Below are 21,883 nucleotides of genomic sequence, written 5' to 3'. Positions count from 1 at the left end.
TCCATTCATCTCTTGTTAGAGTTGAAATCGCCTAGTAACATGGCCGGTGTACACCTTAGGAGCTGACTTGGGAACCGGCGGGATCCCGTTTCAGCGAAACGGTCGGGCTGAATGCGTGAAGCTACCCCGTGTGCCGAGGTCACTGCCCAGATTCACGTACAACCCGGTTTTCATGCTCGCAGTACGCTTTGGCTGTAATCAATACTTGTGTTTTGTTTTGTTTTCTTTTGTTTTTTTTTTTTTTTTCCCCATTTCTGGACTCTGTTTCCAGATGAGTTGGAGTGTTGATCAGTTCATTCTGTTATGTTTTTAAGTTTTTACCCAGTGGAAACTGGTCTCTTGGTCTGCGCTCGTTGCTTGCACATTGTGGTCGCGTCCCAGTCCTTCCTGTAACTGGTCCTCCTCTAAGATCTTTTTTTCTTTTTGGTTCATACATGTAACCCTGCAATATCAGGCCGCATCACAGGAAAGTAATCGCTGGTATTTGATTTTAGCAGAAATAGTGCAGAATTAATGAGAATGTGCTCTCTGCTTTGGTATTTACTTTCGCTGTCTGTCATCAACAGGCTTCATTTTCTATCATTGTACGCGTCCATGTGTGTGCGAGCGCGCGCGCATCTGGCCAGTGTGTCCTCAATTTTTATTAACACTCCCTTTCGTCTTGGTTTCTCCATAACAAATTTTTTAGTCGCCTAAGTATGTCTTGCTCAAAGTCGCATGTTTGAAATTCTTCACGATATTGTAAGCTCCCTGTGGGCAGGGATTTTTGTCCATTTTGTTTATTTTGGTACCTTATTTTGGCATTTCATAGGCACTCAGTAAATATTCGTTGAGTTAGCAAAAGTGACTGGATTAGTGCTAGAGGGAGTCCTTTTCTCCTGCTGTTCATTATCCCTCCTCCATCACATAGACATTAGCAATCACTGTTGGATCATTTGTATGTTGGTAGGATTATAAAGACATTAGTGAATGTCTTATAAATTTGGTTTGTTATATAGCATTATCTCATTTCTTTGTGAGGAATGCTGTTTCTTCTGACATCACCCTAATGATTTTGCTAGATTTCACTAGAGCACACTGACCTTTGTTAATAGACGTACCTTCCACATATAATCCCACATTCTTCTTTCAACCCTATTGTGCTACCCTACTGTGTCTTTTTTTTTTTTTTAAGATTTTATTTATTTGACAGACAGAGATCACAAGTAGGCAGAGAGGCAGGCAGAGAGAGAGGGGGGGAAGCAGGCTCCCCGCAGAGCAGAGAGCCCAACGCCGGGCTCAATCCCAGGACCCTGGGATCATGACCTGAGCAGAAGGCAGAGGCTTTAACCACTGAGCCACCCAGGCGCCCCCACCCTGCTATGTCTTAATGCGACTGTGTTTTCTTACTGATACTGGTTACCTTCCTATGAGCATATTAATTCCATCAAAAAGGGCAGTTTAGTTTTTAAAATACAGTCAACATTCTGTGTGTGTTTCTCTCTAGTAATCTGTTGGTAATCTAGTAATCTGGAACTTTTCGCTTTTAATAGAAGCGGCATCTGGACAGTTTGTCCAGCTGTGCTCATGGAATGAGAATTAATGTTACTGTAAGCCAAACATACTGGGAATGAAAAACAAAACAAAACTACAATGTATCCTGAAGATAAATGCAGATGACTTTTCCATTACCCATCAATTGAAATTACTATTTGCCATTTCTTACCATTGAATGAGATACTAATAAATTCTACTTTGTGAAGCAAGACCACTGTGAACTGAGTTAATTGAGGACTTCTGCCTAGTTTCTCCCTGTATATTTTGATAGCGTCTATGGCCTTAATGTACTACACATGAGCTGCAGATAGACCTCCTAGTGCGAATATACCTTCTGTATGATACTGTATTCTTCTCACAAGTAGCTTTGAGAAAATGTTACACTGATACTGGCCATGGTAATTCTCAGAATTACCTCTCCATGACATGGTTTGAGTGTGGAAAATGAGCACTGAGCTTGCAACATTTCCTTGGGGGAAAAACCTAAAACAGGATAACCAAGGAGTTATAAATTTTGTCTCAATACAAAATTTTATTTTATCTTTCCACACAGTCATGAGGTCAGTGATATCTACTCAAGCTTTTCACTGACCAGGCAGCTTGAGGTAAATAAAGCATAATGTCCCTGCCAAGGCAGATCTGATTGACAGAAGCAGCAGGCACACTCAGTTCCGATATGAGCTCTTGGCAGTTTGCCACCTACCTGGGGGAGGTAGCCCTTGACTAATGTCCCCCAGCTTAGAAAAGTGGCATAGTCTGGAGAAAGGAATCAAAGGGGTGTGAAAGTCATCAAAGCAGTGATAACTGCTTTGACTTGTAGGTACCGTGCCTTTATCCTGCATCTCTCTGCTCTCTTGTGTCATCTTATTCTTCTTCGCTGCGATTGGAGTAAATAATAACTATTACGTATGAGGGAGTTTCAGTTTCCTTTTCTCGCACTGATGAAGGAAACTGAAAACGTGACGAACATCTGTACGATTACAAGCCCATGCATTACAGTATTAAGACCTTACTTCCCATGATGAACTCTTCCATACTTCCTTGCCACATGCGAACTCATCTTATTAAAAGAATCTGAGGAGTTAGCTGAGGGAGGGGAGAACAATTTTCTCCCGATCACGCAGGTGAGTGTGCAGCATAATTACATGAGTGCCTGTGTCCCGTTTTACTGCCTGCTGTTGCTGGGTGACAGGGTGATAATGTGTGTGTATTGCTGCAGTGCTTTGCCTGCTGAGCCATCTTTGTCTTTGTGATTTTTATATTCACAGCTGCTTCCAGACTCACTTGGCACTATGATTCTTACCTCTCCTTTTTCTGTCAAGCTTCTTGAAAGAATAGTCTTACACTTTTTGTCAATCTTATTCACATCTCTATCCTCCAGCCCCACCTCTGCCCCTAACACTTAGCTTTACTTGCTAGGAGGTCAACGAGAACTTTTGAATCAACACATCGGTAGTGACTTTCATGCCTCCAGCCTCTTCTTTCTGCAACATGAATGCACTCGAAGTGTTCCTCAGGACCCCCCCCCCCCCCCGCCCCCCCCCCCCCGTCCCGGGACTGTACTGCTTTGGATTTCTTCTTTTTATGATTTACCTTTGAATCGTAATCTTAATTGCACTAATTTCTATCCCTGAAATAGTCTACTGTTCACCTTTGTTTGTTCTCAGACTTTTTTTTTTTTGGTGAGCTCCAAGGCTTCAGGTATTACTGTAGTGTATATGTCTGCCATATGTATCTTTCCAGTCCTGACTCTATTCCCGAGCCCGCTGATGGACACCTCTCCTGGTTGTCTCTCTGACAGTTCACAGTTGGCATGTCAAAACTGTACTACCAGAGAAACCAATCACTGATTCATTTTTCCCACTCAACAAGTATTTACTAAGTATCTATCACATATAAAACATTCTAGACACTAGGGAGGGGCATTACAAATATGGATCAAGTCAGAGCCTGCCTCTCAGGGGCCTTGCAGCATAGTTGGGGGAGTGGAAGCGATACCAGAGGATCTTGGGGGACTAGGAAGGTTTTCTAACCTAAGTTATATTTGAGCTAGGTGTCGGAGTTATAGAAGTGGTCCTTAGGGAAGGACAAAGGAGCAAAATGACCACAGACCCCAGAGGTGAAAGAGAATGGCAAGTACAGTTTGGATGAAGGAGCGAAATGGAAAAAGGGCATATCTGATGAATCTCAAATGTCAGTATGGGCATTTTCAGAGAATGAGGATGGAGGGCTTTTGGGTGTTGGTAACTAAGATCTGTGTTATCTCTTCTGAGTCAGGCAGCATCCCTTAGGCTTGGGGGAGAGTGGAGGTCGAATTTGTTCCTGGAAATGAAAGTTCTACAGCAGGCATAGTGTCTGTGAAGCTGTGTTCTTAGATCCACGTATAGTCATGGGTTCATATCCTGATACCTGTGTCTTGGCGTTCTTTCTAATCATCCCAGTAGTGAATTGAGTTCAGCTTGTGAGTAGTGTGATGTGCCACTGTTTGGTGGCTGAGGCGGCGCTCAACAAAGCATGCCTACACTGAGGTTATCTGATACCTGTGTAAGGTAGGAATTAATAAATTATTATCCTCCCTTTTTCAAGGAGGATGCTAAATAAAAGTTTGGTGACCTTTCCGAATAAGGAGAGAACCGGGTTTTAAATCTAGAACTTTTGGGCTCCAGAGCACATACTCTCTCCAGTCTGACTTAGGATATGAGGACTTAAGTGGTAGAGAAGGGCCTGTGGGGAAAGACACAGGAAGTCAGAGGAAAGGAAGGATGCTTGAGCGGCAGAAAATCACTTTTTTGTGACACCAGCTCCCATGTTTTTAGGACTTTTTTCTAGTGGTGCAGTGTACAAGTAGCAGTAGGGAAATGATGTGGCCTCCCCGGGGATGCAGATGCAGCCCAAGGCCAAGGCAATGAGTCTAATGGTTTCTGGAGTTTCAGAGTTTGTGATACAGGCCGGAGGCAGACTTTCATAACAGGTTTGAAGGATGGAGTGGGTGAAATGCCGAGTATGACCCACTAGTCTAAAATATGCAGAGTATTGAGGTCTGTGGCTTATACAACTCACCTTCTAAGAGTTGGATCTGCTTTTGAGATCCTGATAGTACCAGTCTATTTATTGAGCACTTACCATAAGCCGGTCAGTTCTAAGCCTTAGCGTTTACAGTGGTGAATGAAACAGACCAGCTCCCAGCCCTTAAGGGCTGCAGTCTGGTGCAGGGAGGCGGGCATTAAGCCAGTAATTACACAAATAATATTTTACTGCACTTGCAGCAAAACCTCTGAAAGAAAAAGAGAACAATGACAATGTATAATAGGGGGAGTTAATATTAGACGGGGATATCAGGTGTGTCCGCTCTCTGAATTCAAGCCACTTTTAGAGCGATCTGAAGAAGTGAGCAAGAGTTAGCCAGATAAAGGTTGGACGGGAGTCAAGGAGGGCTATTTAGACAGCAGAAACAGCATGAGCAGCGACCCTGAGGCAGAAAGGAGCTTGGTGTTTGAGGCAGAGAAGCCACGTGTGGCTGGAACCCAGGGAACCAGGAGAGGAGGCCAGGAGGTATGCAGGAACTAGCGGAGCGTGGCTCTGTCACACGTGTTTAGGATTTTGAACTTCATCCTCAGAAGTGTGGGAAGCCATTGGAGGATTTTATATAGGAAGGGGAAGGAACATATCTGTGTTTTTTAAAAAAGACCATTCTGGCTGCTGCGCAGAAAATGAGTTATGTATTAGGAAGTGCGGAGTAATGGCCTCCCAAAGATACCCACACTGTAAGCCCCAGAAACTGGACTATGTTAGGTTACATAGCAGAGGAGGATTAAGGTCACTAATCAGCTGATGTTGTGATTGGGAGATTGATTACTTACGTATTTTCTAGGTGGGTCCAGTGTAATCACAAGTATTTTTAAAAGCGGAGGAAGGGGACAAAAGAAGTGAGTCAGAGAAAGATGTTGTTGTGGACGAATTGTCAGCAGCGGTGGCTTTGGAGATTAGGTGAGAGGCCACAAGGCAAGAAATGTGGGTAGCTTTTAAAACCTGGAAAGGCCAACAAAACACTCCCCCTTACAGCCTAGTGAGTTCCATGTCAGACTCCAGCAGAGGGGTAAGATAATACATTTGTGGTGTTTTAAGCCTCTAAGTTTGTGGTAATTTGTTCCAGCACTGATCGAAAGCTAAAACAGAGGGCCATCGGAAAGGCTGTTTTAAGACCACTGAGGGAGCTGCGGTGTGGTCCCTGGGGAACATGAAGGTGATCTGGACTAAATCGGTGTTGGCGGGGAGAGAGACTCCGAGGTGGAGGAGTTCAGGCAGCACTGTGGATGAAGGGTGCTAGGTTTCTGGCATGGGCTGCTGGGAGGAATGAAGTATTTTCACTGAGATGGGGAGATTGGGAAAGGGGCAGATATGGCCGAGATCAAGATTTGGCTTTGGGCCTGCTATAGGTTTAATGTGCCTGTGAAGCATTCAAGCAATAAAGTCAATGAGGCAATTGGGTATGTGGGTCTGGAGACCAGGCTAGAAGTGGCAGTTTTGGCCTTAGTCGGTGTGGATGGCTTTTAAAATCATGGAGTATATGAGACCCCTAGGATGGTGTTTCTCAAACTTTTCAGCACCCATGCAGATCACCAATCTTAAACAAGAAAGTAGTATTTAAAAAATTAATGTTTTCATTTATTGAAAAAGGTATTTTTGCAGCCTCATACAAAGTATGTATTTAACTTGTTGACAGATAGCTTGAGCTGTAGGTTGGATCCAGACACTAATTTTTTTTTTTTTAGGTTACATATTTATTTATTTAACAAAGAGAGAGAGAGAGAGAGAGAGAACGAGCGCGCACATGCACAAGCAGGGGGAGCAGGAGGCAGAAGAAGAGGGAGAAGCAAGCTCCCCACTAAGCAAGGAGCCTGATGTGGGGCTCAGTCCCAAGACCCTGGGATCATGACCTGAGCTGAAGGCAGATGCTTAACCCACTGAGCCATCCAGGCATCCCTGATTTTTTTTTCCCCTGTATTTCTACTAAATTAGGAAATTCCATGTTATAATTATAGATTGTCAAGATTTGCAACTGGTGTTTGCTGGCTCTGTCAGATGTTTTAGAATGCCAAGATCAAACACATACTGAGAAAGTATGAGAAGATTTCTCCCTGAAGGCTATTCCTAGTGTTCAATCAGTTGCCAAATTGACACACTTAAAAGATTAAGTAACTGTAGGAGCAAATGTTTCAACCAGGCTGAACATTTGGAAGATAGGAGCAAATGTATTCTTAGTCATTCTTTGATTACTTCAGTCTCTGGAAAGTATCTGTTCATGTTTTGTTGTAACATTTGGATGGGTTCTTTATATATCGACAATGATAAAATAAGTCTCACTCTCTGATGAGTGAAGAAAGCCATCAGATTCTGGGAAGGAATCACACCCTAGCAATCGAACCATTTGTAGCATAGTTTCGTGACTGGAAAATCTGGTTATCTTTTCTCCTCCTCATTAAAAATTGGGAATTTTGGCCTTGAAATAGTAGCTTTAGGTTATTTCAGATGCTGAGTATATTTTAGCTATATACTTAAGCAGGCCTCTGGAAATCAAGAATGGCTATTAGTGTTATCAACATCATAAAGAAATATTTTTATCCGATCTGTCCTTTTGGAAACTCTTGTCAGGACTTTTTTTCCTTGACACTCAAGTAGACGACGGGTGATTTTGCAAACACTGCCATTTCTTTCCACACATTTGAGAGCACATACTGAGTTGTTGAGATTTGCTGATACTTAATTTTTATTATTTCCTTCAACACTCAGTTACGATCAGGAGACATACTGTTTACTTGTAATTGTTACAGGGGTTTAAAACACCTTTTCTTGCTGTTTGTGTAGCTTGTGGTCTGTCAGTTTTGAGTGGGTTGCCCCTTTTCCAGCCCATGTCACAGCTCACAGAAGCATCATCATCTAAATGAAAACTGGCTTCCCTTGTGGTGTGAGTTTTCACTGATACGCAGAACAAAAATTTGTTGAGTACTTCTGCCTCATTACAGAGTATATATGCTATAAAAACTGATTTGTTTCTCCACAAGTAGTTTGTTAACTTTTAAAACAAAGTAAATGCTGAAACACTCATGTGATAATTTTCTCATAACGTGCCATTGATAGTATGTGACTTCCAATTGAGTCATTTAATAAAGAAATTTTGTCAGTAGCTTTTTATTTTTTTCACAATTAAGTTGGGCATTAAATTTGGACTGACAGTTTCTCAGTGATATCAAGATCTTTACCTGTTTTAGCTGAGGAGTGCCTCTTTAGTTAATAATCAACAAACGAATTGATTTGAGGCTTTGTTTGAAAATGATGTGAAAGTTTTCTTGGTTTTACACCGCCATATTTGCCGAACACTAGCTGATATGAACTGATCAACACAGACTGAACATAATGACATAGTGAGTTGGTAACTTTAAAGAAATTAAAGTTTTCATAAAAATCATCATTTCTCTTACATTTCAACTTTACAAGATATAGCTGAACAAATTTCTTTAATTTCCCCTCGAAAATGCCTGTGAACTCTACATCATAATTCTTTTTTTTTTTTTTTTAAAGATTTTATTTATTTATTTGACAGAGAGAGATCACAAGTAGACGGAGAGGCAGGCAGAGAGAGAGAGAGAGGGAAGCAGGCTTCTTGCTGAGCAGAGAGCCCGATGTGGGACTCGATCCCAGGACCCTGAGATCATGACCTGAGCTGAAGGCAGCGGCTTAACCCACTGAGCCACCCAGGCGCCCAACTCTACATCATAATTCTTGAGGACCATGTTTCGAAGAATCTGAAAAAGACAAGAAAAGGGGCCAGGAATGAGCCCACAGAACTGAAAAGTTACAGGCTGCATAGACATTAAGGTACAAAGGAGATCAAGAACTTGGGGCCAAAAATCCAAGACAATCTAGAGAGTATCATTTCATGGAAATCAAGAAAAGAGTAATATAGGACAAAGGGTAAACTGTGGAATGTTACTGAGCAGTCAAGTAAGATGAGGACTGATAAAAGAGCATAGGATTTAGCAACGTGGAAGCTCATTGGAAGTCCTAGCAAGTGCTGTATCTTGTTTGTTTGCTTGTTTGTGATGGTGTTGGAAGATATTGGGTCAGAAGCTAGAAAAAGTAAATTAGGGTGAGTTTTAGAATGAATGGGAAGTAAGGCAAGGAAAATTGTATATATAGACAGAGAGTTATAGTTAATCCACCAACAGAGATAAAATGGAATCCTAAAAGTATTTGATCTAAAAGAAGATTGAAAAGGGTAACAAAGAACAGATGGAACAAAAGCAAATAAGAGATGATAAACTTAAACCTAACCATATCAATAATCATACCAAAGTAAATGCTGCAGACATGTCAGTTGGAACACAGATTGCCAGATTAGAGTAAAAAGTAAGACCTGATTCTAAGTTGTCTATAAGAAACACATTTTGAATAGAAGACACAAATAGGATAAAACTAAATGGAAGGGGAGCTATGGCACTGACACCAGAGGAGAAAGCTTAAGTGGTATATTAGATTTCAGAAATAATGATATTATCAGGGATAAAGAATGTCATTTCCTATGATAAAAAGTTCAGTTAATCAGTAACAATCCTAAACATTTATATACATGACTATAATAGAGCTTCAAAATACATGAAGCAAAACTGTAAGGGGAAATGGACAAATCCCATTATGGTTGGAGATTTTAATACTCCTCTCTAAATAATTGCTAGAATAAGTAGGTACACATGAGCAAGGATACAGAGGACTCAAACAATACTATCTACCAACTTGACCTAATTCACATTTATAGAACATTACACTTAACAACAGGTGAATACACTTTTTTCCCCAACTACATGGGGGACATTTTACATGATAGACCATATTCTAGGCTGTAAAACAAGTCTTAGTACATTTAAAAGAATTCAAGTCACATACAGTATGTTATCTGATCAAAATGGAATTAAATTAGAATTCAGTAAAAGAAAGACCTGTAAAAATTGCAAGCATTTGGTAAGCAAGTACCTCTTCAACCCATTAGTCGAAGAGATAGAAAATGTGAAGACAATGTACCAAATTGGTATGCTGCTGTAACAGTACTTAGAGGGAAATTTAGGGCTACTTTGATCCCTATATTGGAAGTGAAATGTCACAAATTAGTGATTATAGCTTCCTCCTTAAGAAACTAGAAAAAGAGGAGCAAATTAAATTCAAGCAGGGGCAAGGAAATAAAATTTAAAGTGGAAATCAGTGAAATGAAAACCAAGAAACTGACGAAAGCAGAAGCTGTTTTTCTTTTCCTTTCTTTCCTGTTTTTTTGTTTTGTTTTGTTTTGTTTTAAACATCCATAGGATTGATAAACCTCTAACCAGACAAATCAGGAGAAAAGGAATACAAATAATCAATATTGACAATGAGAGAGGTAATATCACTACAGATATTAAAGGGTAATAAGAGAATGTTATAAACAATGTCAGTCAGTAACACCACTTAGATGAAATGGGTATATTCTAAGACACAGACTACCAAAGTTCCCTCAAGAAGGAATAACATGAATAATCCCAAGTCTATTGAAGAGTTTTCGTATATGGAAAAGGGTTACCCACAAAGAAAACTCCAGGTGTAGATGATTTCCCTGTAAATTCTAACAAATATTTAAGGAAGAAACAATACTAGTTCTGCACAAGCTTTCAGAAAATTGAAGAGAAGTTTATACTTCACAACTCATACTATGAAGCCATCATTACCCTGTTACCAAAACCAGTCAAAAGACATTACAAGAAACAATAGACCAATATTCCTTTCCTAATGAACATAGATACACACATATTTTTTAAAGATTTTATTCATTTATTTGACAGAGATCACAAGTAGGCAGAGAGGCAGGCAGAGAGAGAGGGGGAAGCATGCTCCCCACTGAGCAGAGAGCCCAATGCAGGGCTCGGTCCCAGGACCCTGAGATCATGACCTGAGCTGAAGGCAGAAGCTTAACCCACTGAACCACCCAGGCACATAGATACATACATTTTAAGCAAAATTTTAGCAAATTGAGTCTAACATATAAGAAGGTTAATTCATAATTACCAGATGATGTTTGGTAACATCATAGATGTTACCACGTCTATAGATACACATATTTTATCATAGATAAAATAGATACACACATGAAACAAATTTTTACATAGATACACACATTTTAAGCAAAATTTTAGCAAATTGAGTCTAACATATAACAAGGTTAATTCATAATTACCAGATGATGTTTATCCTAAAAATGCAATGTTGGTTTAAAATTTGAAGAGCAGTCAATGTAATTCACCATATAAACAAACTAAAATGAAAAATCCTATGATCATTTCAATGTATGCAGGAAAGCATTTGACAAAATTCAGTATCCCTGATAAAAACTCTCAGCAACTTAGGAATAAAAGGAAACTTGCTCAACCTGATAAGGGGTATGCAGAAAATAGCAAACTCAGTAGACCTAGGGTACTCAAATCATGTACCTTCTCAAAAAAGGCCTTTTTCAATGACTGTCCTTTCCCTAGCTCCAGAGAACCAAGCTCTTAGAATAGTTTGTCTAATGAATGTATCTGTATGCCTGAGATCTTGAGCTATACTATACCAGTTTCCCCAGATAATTTACACTGGCAGTGTGATTTATGGTTAACACCTGCTCTCTGGAGGTCTGGAATGTCAGCAGCTGAGGTCAGTCATGTAGGGTGACTGTCATATACTTATATGACTAACTCCTAGTGAAAACCCTGGACACCTAGGCTCAGGTGAGCATCCCTGCTTGGCAACATTTTGAACTGGTCACATATGGTTGCTAGGAGAATTGTTTCCTGTGTGACTCCTCTGGGAGGGAATGTGTGGAAGCTTATACATGGTTTCCTCTGGATGTCACTCTATGCGCTTTTTCCCCTTTGCTTATTTCATTGTGTATATTTTTACTATAATAAACTGTAACCGTGAGTAGAACAATTTCTGAGTCCTGTGAGTCTTTCTCCTATGAGCCCGAGGTTGTATGGACCCCTGACAGAAGGGGCATCTACAAAGTACCTATATCTAATATCAAACTTGAGAATGAAAGAGTGAATACTTTCTCACTAAGATCAGGAACAAATGATGCCCATTCTTTATTTGACATTGTACTTGAGATGATAATCAGTGCAATAAGGCAAGAAAAAGAAGGCATGGAAAAGAAATAACAGGCATCTGTATGCTAGAAGTGAGTCTATATTTATCTATATATAAAATGCCTACTTAGAAAATCTGATGGAGTGTCCAAAAATCTAGAACATACAAGAGAGTTTAGTAAGGTTGCCAAATACAGGATACATGTACAAAAAATAATGTATTTCTAAATACAAGCAACATTCAATCAGAAATTGAAATTTAAATGCAGTTCTATTTACAATAATATCAGAAATATGGATTACTTGGGCATGAATCTTACATAAATGACGTGCAAGATCTATACATTGAAAACTAGAAAACATTACTGAAAAATGTTAAGACCTAAATAAGTCAGGAGATATACCTCATTCACGGGTTGGAATACTCAATATTGTTGAGATGACAATGATCTAGATCACCATGCCATCCCAATTAAAATTGAAAGGACCAAATAGCCAAGCAGTTTTGAAAAAGAACAAATTTGGAGCACTAACACTACCTGATTTAAAGATTCAGTGTGAAACTACAGTCATGAAAACAGTGTAGGATTGGAAGCAAGATAGAGAAAATGATTATCAGAACAGAACAGAGTCCAGGAATAGACCCACAAACATATAGGCAACTGATTTTTTTTTTTAAGATTTTATTTATTTATTTGACAGACAGAGATCACAAGTAGTAGGCAGAGAAACAGACAGAGAGAGGAGGAAGCAGGCTCCCCGTGGAGCAGAGAGCCCGATGTGGGGCTCAATCCCAGGATCCTGGGATCATGACCCGAGCCGAAGGCAGAGGCTTTAACCCACTGAGCCACCCAGGTACCCCTGATTTTCTTTTTTAAATGAAAGTAAGGTTTAGTGGAGAAAGGACAGTTACCCAATGAGTTCAGAGGTTGTTTAAACCCTTTGTGCCAGTGAGGCTTCCATCCTGTGATGATCCATCCATGTGCAGTTTAGGAAATGTTGCCAAGTCTTTCCCATGACCTGCTCTGATCGTTCCTTTGTGGATACAACCTGGTGCTTGTACACAGCCTTCCTGACTTTCATGGTTCATTGTAATTCCAGGAGGGCTTTTCTTGGTTATTCCTGGTTCTCTGTATTAAATTTCTGTATTCTCTACCATTTGGCTTGTATTAGGGCTTTGGGCTTCTTAGTTGTTTTGCCTTGAGATTTCCATTTTTTTTTTCCAATAGTGTTCTTAGGTGTGAGGTTCTCTACTTTCTGTTCCAAATAAAGTCAGTCCCTTCAGACAGAGATATGGAGCTCTTTGTCCTTATGATAAGCCTTTACCCTCAGTAGAATCCTTGCACTGCTACACCTGAGTTTGGGAGTGGGAGCTGACTTTTCCCAAAGTGATACCTGGATTTTGGATAGAAGGGTTATTGGCATCCCTGGTCTTCTTGAATTCCTCCTCTTGGCATGGAACTTCTATCTTACGAACAAACTAGGTTGATAGCAATCAGGACTCAGAATTCTTAACCTACTGGGCCTGGAGAGGAATTTCCACCAAATGAACTGGGACTGGGTGGAGGAGCCAAGAGGTCAGTCTCCTCTGTTGCCTGCTCAGAATAGACCTATACCTCTAGGTTGAAGAAGATGAGAAACACTAACAACCTGCCCCTTCAAGGATGAAACTAGCCCAGGACTAGGAGGTGGAGGGAAAGGGAGCCCCTGTCTACACATGACTGAGATAGATCTTCTGTAACATAGCTTTGGTGGAATGGGGGTAATGGACTATATCTTAGTCAAATGCCACAGACTCTTGCCTGTTCTGAGATTTAGTAGATTTTCTTGATTAAATGTTTGTCCATTTGCTGTATGCCCTTAGGACAATTTCTAGAGACTATATGTTGGTTTTTTTTTAATGATGGTTGATGATGATTTTGATAATGTTTTTTAAAATAATGTTCACCAATTAGAATGTGGTTTTGGTGGGGAGAAGGTCCACTGAGCTCCTTACTCTGTCATTCCAAAAGTTCCTCCCTGTTTTTAATATTTTAATAGCAGGCTTTAGATCTTCTTTCTATAGAGACAAGGAAGTTTTCATTACCAAATGTGATTTTTCTCAAGATATTAGTTTATGCTAATGTGTTTTGTTAACTATAATAAACTTATCAGAAAGCTTTTAACCAGTCTGGAAGATGACATTATTTTTCTTCTATACACTGGGATTTTGACTTTAAACTCATTTTCCACATAGCCTTTCTATTTGATGATCCAGGTTGACTGTTCCCAGGCCCCATAAATACTGTCTTTGGAATAGGCAGCATTATAGATGGATTCCACCAGCATACCCACTGCACTTGTAAATTTACCAAATGCTTTTTCACTTTATACTACCTTTTTTCTTCATAACCTGGTGTGCAGGAAGTATCAGTTCTGCCAATTAAAAACTGAAAATTGGCATGGTGGCTACACTAATTCAGCTAGCATGTATTAATTATCTACTCTATGATAGACAACTTGCACACACTCCTTTTATTGCCTATGAATGTGTTCTAATCTAGATCCATTGCATTTTAAAGTTACTAATTTAAACTTGACTTACTCTTTGAGCCTTATTATACAGAATTGCCCTTCCTTTGGAGGGGAAGCTTAGTATAGAAAACCATAAGACTTAGTCTTAGGAACTAAGTCTTTGGAAAGAGCCATAGTATATATGAAGCAAAACAACCAAAGTAAGCTTTGGCAACAGGAGAGAAGGTGCAACTGTCTGTATATGAAAATGAGGCCATGGGGGTTGGCAGTTTAATGAAGAAGTGACACTCAAGAATCCTTGGGTGTTTCTTTAATCTTCTTTGTACTGCTAACTCTATGATTCTGTTTTTTGTTTCGTTTTGTTTCATGTTTTTATTTAAATTCTAGTTAGTTAACATATAGTGTAATATTAGTTTCAGGAGTAAAATTTAGTGATTCATCACTTACATATAATACCCAGTGCTCATCGCAACAAGTGCCCTCCTTAATACCCATCATCCATTTAGTCCATCCACCTACCCACCTCCCCTCCAGCAACCCTCAGTTTGTTCTCTGTAGTTAAGAGTCTGTTCTATGGTTTGGCTCTCTCTCTTTTTTTTTTCCCTATGTTCATCTGTTTTGTTTCTTAAATTCCACATCTGAGTGAAATTACATGGTATTTGTCTTTCTCTGACTGAAATATTTTGCTTAGCATAGTCCACTCTACCTCCATCCTCATCATCGCAGATGACAAGATTTCATTTGTTTTATGGCTGAATAATATTCCATTGTGCATATCATATATATATGTGTGTGTGTATTATTTTTAACTTTTTTTTTAAAGATTTTATTTATTTATTTGTCAGAGAGAGAGGGAGAGAGAGCAAGCACAGGCAGACAGAATGGCTGGCAGAGGCAGAGGGAGAAGCAGGCTCCCTGCCGAGCCAGGAGCCCGATGTGGGACTCGATCCCAGGACGCTGGGATCATGACCTGAGCCGAAGGCAGCTGCTTAACCAACTGAGCCACCCAGGCGTCCCTATTTTTAACTTTTTAATGAACCTCCATACTGTTCTTCAGAGTGGCTGTACCTGTTTGCATTCCCACCAACAGTGTGAGAGGTTTCCCCTTTCTTCACATCCTCACCAACGTCTGTGTTTCCTGTGTTGTTAATTTTAGCCATTCTGACATTCATGGTTTTGATTTGTATCTCCCTGATGATGAGTGATGTTGAGCATCTTTTCATGTGTCTATTAGCCATCTGAATGTCTTTGGAAAAATGTCTCTTCATGTCTTCTGCCATTTCTTAACTGGATTATTTGTTTTTTGGGGTGTTGAGTTTGATAACTTCTTTCTAGATTTTTGGATACTAACCCTTTATCAGGTATTATCTTTTCCCATTCCATAGGTTGCCTTTTAGTTTTGTTGATTGTTTCTTTTGCTGTGCAGAACATGTTTACCTTGATGAAGTCCCAATGGTTCATTTTTCCTTTTGTTTCCCTTGCCTCTAAGAACACGTCTAGTTGAATTTATTTGTGTATATGGTGTAAGAAAGTGGTCCACTTTCACTCTTCTGCATGTGCCTGTCAAGTTTTCCAAAATCATTTGTTGAAGAGACTTTGTAATTTTTTCCATTAGATATTCTTTTTTGCTTTGTCAAAGATTAGTTGGCCATAGAGTTGAAGGTCTGTTTCCGGGTTTTCTATTCTGTTCCATTGATCTATGTGTCTGTTTTTGTGCCAGTACCATACTATCTTTGATGACTACAGTTTTGTAATATAACTTGAAGTCCAGAATTGTAATGCCTCCAGCTTTGCTTTTTCTTTCTCAAGATAGCTATGGCTATTTGGAGTCTTTGTGGTTCCATGCAAGTTTTAGAATTGTTTGCTCTGGCTCTGTGAAAACTACTGGTGGTATTTTGATAGGGATTGCATTAAATGTGTAGATTGCTTTGAGTAGTATAAATATTTTAGCACTCTATTTGTTCTTACCGCCCATGAGCATGGAATGTTCTTCCATTTCTTTGTGTTATCTTCAATTCCTTTTATAAGCATTCTATAGTTTTCACAGTACAGATCTTTCACCCCTTTGGTTTTATTTATTCCTAGGTATCTTATGGTATTTGGTTCAGTAAATGGGATTAATTCCTTGATTCCTTTTTCTGCTGCTTCATTATTGATGTATAAAAATATAACAGATTTCTGTACATTGATTTTGTGTCCTGAAACTTTACCGAATTTGTGTATCAGCTCTAGCAACTTTTTGTTGGGGTCTTTTGGGTTTTCTACATAGAGTATTATGTCATCTGTGAATAGTGGAAATTTGACTTCTTCCTTGCTGATTTGGATGCCTTTTATTTCTTTTTGTTGTCTGATTGCTGAGGCTAGGACTTCTACTACCACGTTAAGCTAACAGTGTTGAGAGTGAACATCCCTGTCTTATTTCTGACCATAGAGAAAAAGTTCTCAGTTTTTCCCCATTGATGATATTAGCTGTGGGTCTTTCATGTATGGCCTTTATGATATCGAAGTATGTTCCCTCTATCCCTGCTTTGTTGAGGGTTTTTATCGAGAACTGTACTTTGTCATATGCTATATCTGCATCTATTGAAAGGATCATAATGTTCCTAACGTTTATTTTATTAATGTGGTGTATCACATTGACTGATTTGTGGATATTGAACCATACTTGCGGCCCAGGAATAAATCCTACTTGATTATGTTGAATAATTCTTTTAATATACTGTTGGATTTGATTTGCTAGTATTGTATTGAGAAATTTATATCCATGGTCATCAAGGACATTGGCCTATAATTCTCTTTTTTTAGTTCCATTCCAAAACCCTATGTCTTCATCTGGTTTTGGAATCAAGGTAATGCTGGCCTCATAGACTGAGTTTGGAAGTTTCCCTTCCATTTCTGTTTTTTGGAACAGTTTGAGAAGAATAGGTATTAACTCAAGTGTTTGGTAGAATTCCCCTAAGAGCCATCTGGCCCTAGACTTTTCTTTCTTGGGAACTTTTTGATTAATGATTCAATATCTTTGCTAGTTATTGGTCTGTTCAAATTTTCTATTTCTTTCCGTTTCAGTTTTGGTAGTTTGTAAGTTTCTAGGAATTTATCCATTTCTTCCAGATTGCCAAGTGTGTTTTTTTCATAATATTATCTTATTATCATTTACATTTCTGTGGTGTTGGTTGTGATCTCTCTTCTCATTCATGATTTTATTTATTTGGGTACTTTCTCTTTTCCTTTTGGTAAGTCTGGCTAGGAGTATATCAATTTCATTGATTCTTTCAAAGAACAAGCTCCTCGTCTCATTGATCTATACTGCTGGTTTTTTTGTTTGTTTCTGTATTGTTTATTTCTGCTGTAATCTTTATTATTTCCCTTCTTCTGGCTTTAAGCTTTATATGCTGTTCCTTTTCTAGCTCCTTTGAGTATAAGGTTATGTTGTGTATTTGAGACTTTTCCTGCTTCTTGAGAAAGGCCTGTATTCCTATGTACTCTACTCTTATGACCACTTTTGCCACATCCCAAAGGTTTTGGACTATTGTGTTCTCATTTTCACTTGTTTCCAGGTATTTTTAAATTTCTTCTTTAATTTCCTGGTTGACCCACTCATTCTTTAGTAGCATGTTGTTCCATGTAGCATGTACTTCCATGTATTTGTGGTTTTTCCAAATTATTTTCTTGTGGTTGACTTCAAGTTTTATAGCATTGTGGTCAGAAAATAATCATGGTATGATCTCAATCTTTTATTTATTTATTTATTTATTTATTTATTTTTAGGATTGTATTTATTTGACAGAGAGAGAGAGATCACAAGTAGGCAGAGAGGCAGGCAGAGAGAGTGGGGGAAGCAGGCTCCCTGCTGAGCAGAAAGCCCGATGCGGGGCTCAATCCCAGGACCCTGAGATCATGACCTAAGCTGAAGGCAGAGGCTTAACCCACTGAGCCACCCAGGTGCCCCTGATCTCAATCTTTTTGTACTTGTTAAGACCTGATTTGTGACCCGTATGTGATCTGTTCTGGAGAATATCCCATGTGCACTTGAAAAGAATGTATATGCTGCTGCTTTAGAATGGAATGAAGTCCATCTGGTCCAGTGTGTCATTCGAAGCCATTGTTTCCTTATTGATTTTTCTGCTTAGATGATCTGTCCACTGCTGTAAGTGGGGTGTTAAAGTCCCCTGTTATTATTGTATTATTACTATTGAGTTCCTTTATGTTTGTTATTGTTTTATGTATTGGCGGGGGGTTCCCAAGTTGGGGACATAAATGTTTATAATTGTTAGATTTTCCTGTTGGATGAACCCCTTTGTTATGATATAGTGCCCTTCTTCGTTTCTTGTTACAGTCTTTACTTTAAAATCTAGTTTGTCTTATATAAGAATGGCTGCTCTGGCTTTCTTTTGATGTGTATTAGCATGATAAATGGTTCTCCATCCCCTCACTTTCAATCTACAGGTGTCTTTAGGTCTAAAATGATTCTCTTGTAGGCAGCATATAGATTGGTCTTGGTTTTTTATCCATTCCAAAACCCTGTGTCTTTTTTTTTTTTAAGATTATATTGGGGTACCTGGGTGGCTCAGTGGGTTAAAGCCTCTGCCTTCAGCTCAGGTCATGATCCCAGGGTTCTGGGATCAAGCCCCTCTCTGCTTAGCAGGGAACCTGCTTCCCCCGTCTGTCTCTGCCTGCCTTTCTGCCTACTTGTGACCTCTGTCTGTCAAATAAATAAATAATATTTTAAAAAATTTTTTTATTTATTTGACACTGAGAGAGAGATGGTGAGAGAGGGAACACAAGCAGAGGGAATGGGAGAGGGAGAAACATGCCTCCTGCTGAGCTGGGAGCCCCATGTGGGGCTCAATCCCAGAACCCTGGAATCTTGACTTGAGCAGAAGGCAGATGCTTAACGACCAAGCTACCCGGGTGCCCCACCCTATGTCTTTTTATTGGAGCAGTCCATTTACTTTCAGAGTGATTATTGAAAGTTAGGAATTTAGTACCATTGTGTCACCTGTAAAGTTGTTGTTTCTGGTGATGTTCTCTGTTTCTTTCTAGTCTGTTGCTTTTGGTCCCCACCCTCCCCCCTACCTCATAGAGTGTCCTTTAATATTTCTTGCAGGGCTGGTTTAGTGGTCACAGATTCCTTTAATTTTTGTTTGTCTGAGAAGCTCTATCTCTCCTTCTTTTCTGAATGACAGCCTTGCTGGATAGAGTATTCTTAGCTGCATATTTTTCCCATTCAGAACGTTGAATATGTCATGCCACTCTTTTATGTCCTGCCAAGTGTGGAGAGATCTGTAGCTAACTTCATTTGTTTACCCTTGTAAGTTAGAGACTTCTTTTCTCTTGATGGTTTTAGGATTTTTTTTCCTTATTTCTATATTTTGCAAGTTTTATGGTATGTCTTGGTGTTGGCCTGCTTTTGTTGATTTTGATGGGAATTCTCTGTGCCTTCTGGATTTATATGCCCATTTTCTTCCCCAGATTAGGGAAGTTTTTGGCTATAATTTGCTCAAATAAAACTTCTGCCCTCTTTTCTCTCTCTTCTTCTATGAGTCCTGTGATACAAATGTTACTATGCTTTATAGAATCATTGAGTTCCCTAAGTCTACCTTTGTGATCCAATATTTATCTTTCCCTCTTCTTTTCAGCTTTATTATTTTCCATAATTTTATCTTTTATATCACTTATTCATTCCTCTGCTTCTTCCATCCTTGTGGTCATCACATCCAGTCAGTTTCTCATCTCAGTTGTAGCATTTTTTTTTTTTAAATTTTCGCCTAACTAGTTTTTAGGTCTTCTATCTCTGCAGTAAGGGACTCCCTGGTGTCTTCTGTGCTTTTCTCAAGGCCAGCTAGTGTCCTTATGATTGTTGTTTTAAATTCTGGATCAGGCATATTACTTATATCTGTTTTAATTAGATCACTGAACATGACTGGCCATGTTCTTTCTTTTGAGATGAATTCCTCCATCTTGGCATTTTGTCTAGGTCTCTCTCTTCTTCTGTGTGTCGGGAAAGCCTGTATGTTTCCTGTTCCTGAGAGTAATAGCTTTATGGAGAAGAAATCGTATAGTGTCCAGGGCCTGGTGCTTCAGGGAGTGTCTGGTGTGTGCTGCATGCACTCTGCTGCTGTATTTTGGCTGTTCTATCCTTCAGGCCAGTTGTCTGCAGAGGCTCTCCTTGCCTGCAGTGGGCAGTGTTTGGACCTTGTCAGAGTGTGGCAAGTTTTAACTAGGCATGCTCTGGTCTGCTCGTTAAAAGAGGCCAGATCCTATTTCTTCCAGAGCTGGAGCTTTGCAGTGCTCAGTGGTCAGGAGACTTGGTGGCTGTGGGACTTTCTCCTAGTCTTCCTGGGGACTAGCCCACTGCTCTGGCTCGCAAGCGCACTTGCCCTAGTAAAGAAGCACCTGCAGAGTGCAGGGAAGCAGGACTTGGTGTAGGCAGTTTAGGCTGTCACTGTTGGTGCTGTGCTGCTTACCAAGGGTAGTGTATGCATAGGGGTGGGAAAGGGAAATTGTGCCAGTCCTCTCCCCCCTGCCCCAGGGGAGGGGAATTTGTGCCTGCAGCTGTCTAGAAAGCCCTCTCAGAAAAGCCTACAGTCTCTCCTCCTGTGTCCCAGGTGTCGCTCACATCCCTGCCTTCACCCTGTTGTGTCCAGTCCATCTGCCCACTTGGCTGCACAGTGCACCTGTCTGTAATCAGGGACGCCAGCTGAGTTTTAAAACTCCAAACTCTAGGGATCCGGTGTGACACAGACCTATGTTGGTCCTCTGCGGGAGGGTCTTGCCACACTGTCGCTGGTGCTGGTTTGTCCCTGAAGGGCAGTCGCATGAATGCTCAGGAGCTTGGAGTTTAGAGTAAAGTGCAGCAAAAAGCCAGGATCCAGATTAGCTGCGCTCAGCAGGTGTCTGTGCCCCTATGCTAATGAACAGGACAGTGTAATGGTGCCTGCCAGCTCTTTTGTCCCCCACAGGGCAATGTCAGCTCTCCCAGATTCACTCCAAGAAGGGGGAACCATCTCTTCCAGTGCATCCCAGGGGAACCTCAGATCATGTTTGCTTTCAGGCCTCTACCCTCCTCCACAGGAGTACCGCAGTACCTGCTGGGTTCCATGCTGTCCATGGCGAGGACTTCTAAACCTCCAGTCTTTGGGCCCTGCTAGTTGTAAAAACTCAAAATAATCAGCTCTCTCATTTTCCCAGTCGGTGGTTTTGGGGAAGTGTTTTCCTTGTGCAGTTCCCTGTGTGCTCTCTCTCACCTCTCTCTGTGACTAGGGCTCTCTCCCCGCTGCAGCACCCATGATCTGTTTCTCCCCCAGATTATGTCTCCACACTTCTTACCCTCCACAGTGTGTCCTCTTCTCTCCCTGTAGTATGCAGTTTGTTCTGTCAGTTCTCAGATTGATTTCTTGGGTGTTCAGAATGATTTGATATTTATCTAGCTATGTTCAAGGGAGGAGACAAACCTGGGGTCCTTCTACTACTCTGCCATTTTAACTCACTGGCTGACTCTATGATTGTAGACGAAATAATTGCATTTTTTTCTGCTTCGTTTTCCCCCTAACTTTTTTTTAAAGATTTTATTTATTTATTTGTCATAGAGAGAGAAGCGAGAGTGAGCACAGGCAGACAGAGTGGCAGGCAGAGGCAGAGGGAGAAGCAGGCTCGCTGCCAAGCAAGGAGCCCGATGTGGGACTCGATCC

At 40.2% G+C, this 21,883-nt stretch overlaps 1 protein-coding gene across 5 annotated transcripts in view; it reads left to right on the top strand.

Moving 5' to 3' along the window:
- PARP11 (poly(ADP-ribose) polymerase family member 11) overlaps positions 1–21,883 on the top strand; it is a 44,040-nt gene that overhangs the window by 923 nt on the left and 21,234 nt on the right. Inside the window, exon 1 of one of the 5 annotated variants that reach the window (XM_047741158.1) lies at positions 1,611–2,660. The exons of 3 other annotated variants lie outside the window; for them this stretch is intronic. The gene's annotated coding sequence lies outside the window, so the exon portion shown is untranslated. Of the gene's footprint in view, positions 1–1,610; positions 2,661–21,883 lie in introns of those variants that run through there. One more of the 5 variants, XM_047741157.1, reaches the window with a different exon arrangement.

The sequence above is a fragment of the Lutra lutra genome, chromosome 8, assembly GCF_902655055.1.
Source record: "Lutra lutra chromosome 8, mLutLut1.2, whole genome shotgun sequence".
Taxonomy (NCBI): domain Eukaryota; kingdom Metazoa; phylum Chordata; class Mammalia; order Carnivora; family Mustelidae; genus Lutra; species Lutra lutra.
Note: the sequence above shows the minus strand (reverse complement) of the source record. Positions and strands in the feature narration are given on the sequence as shown.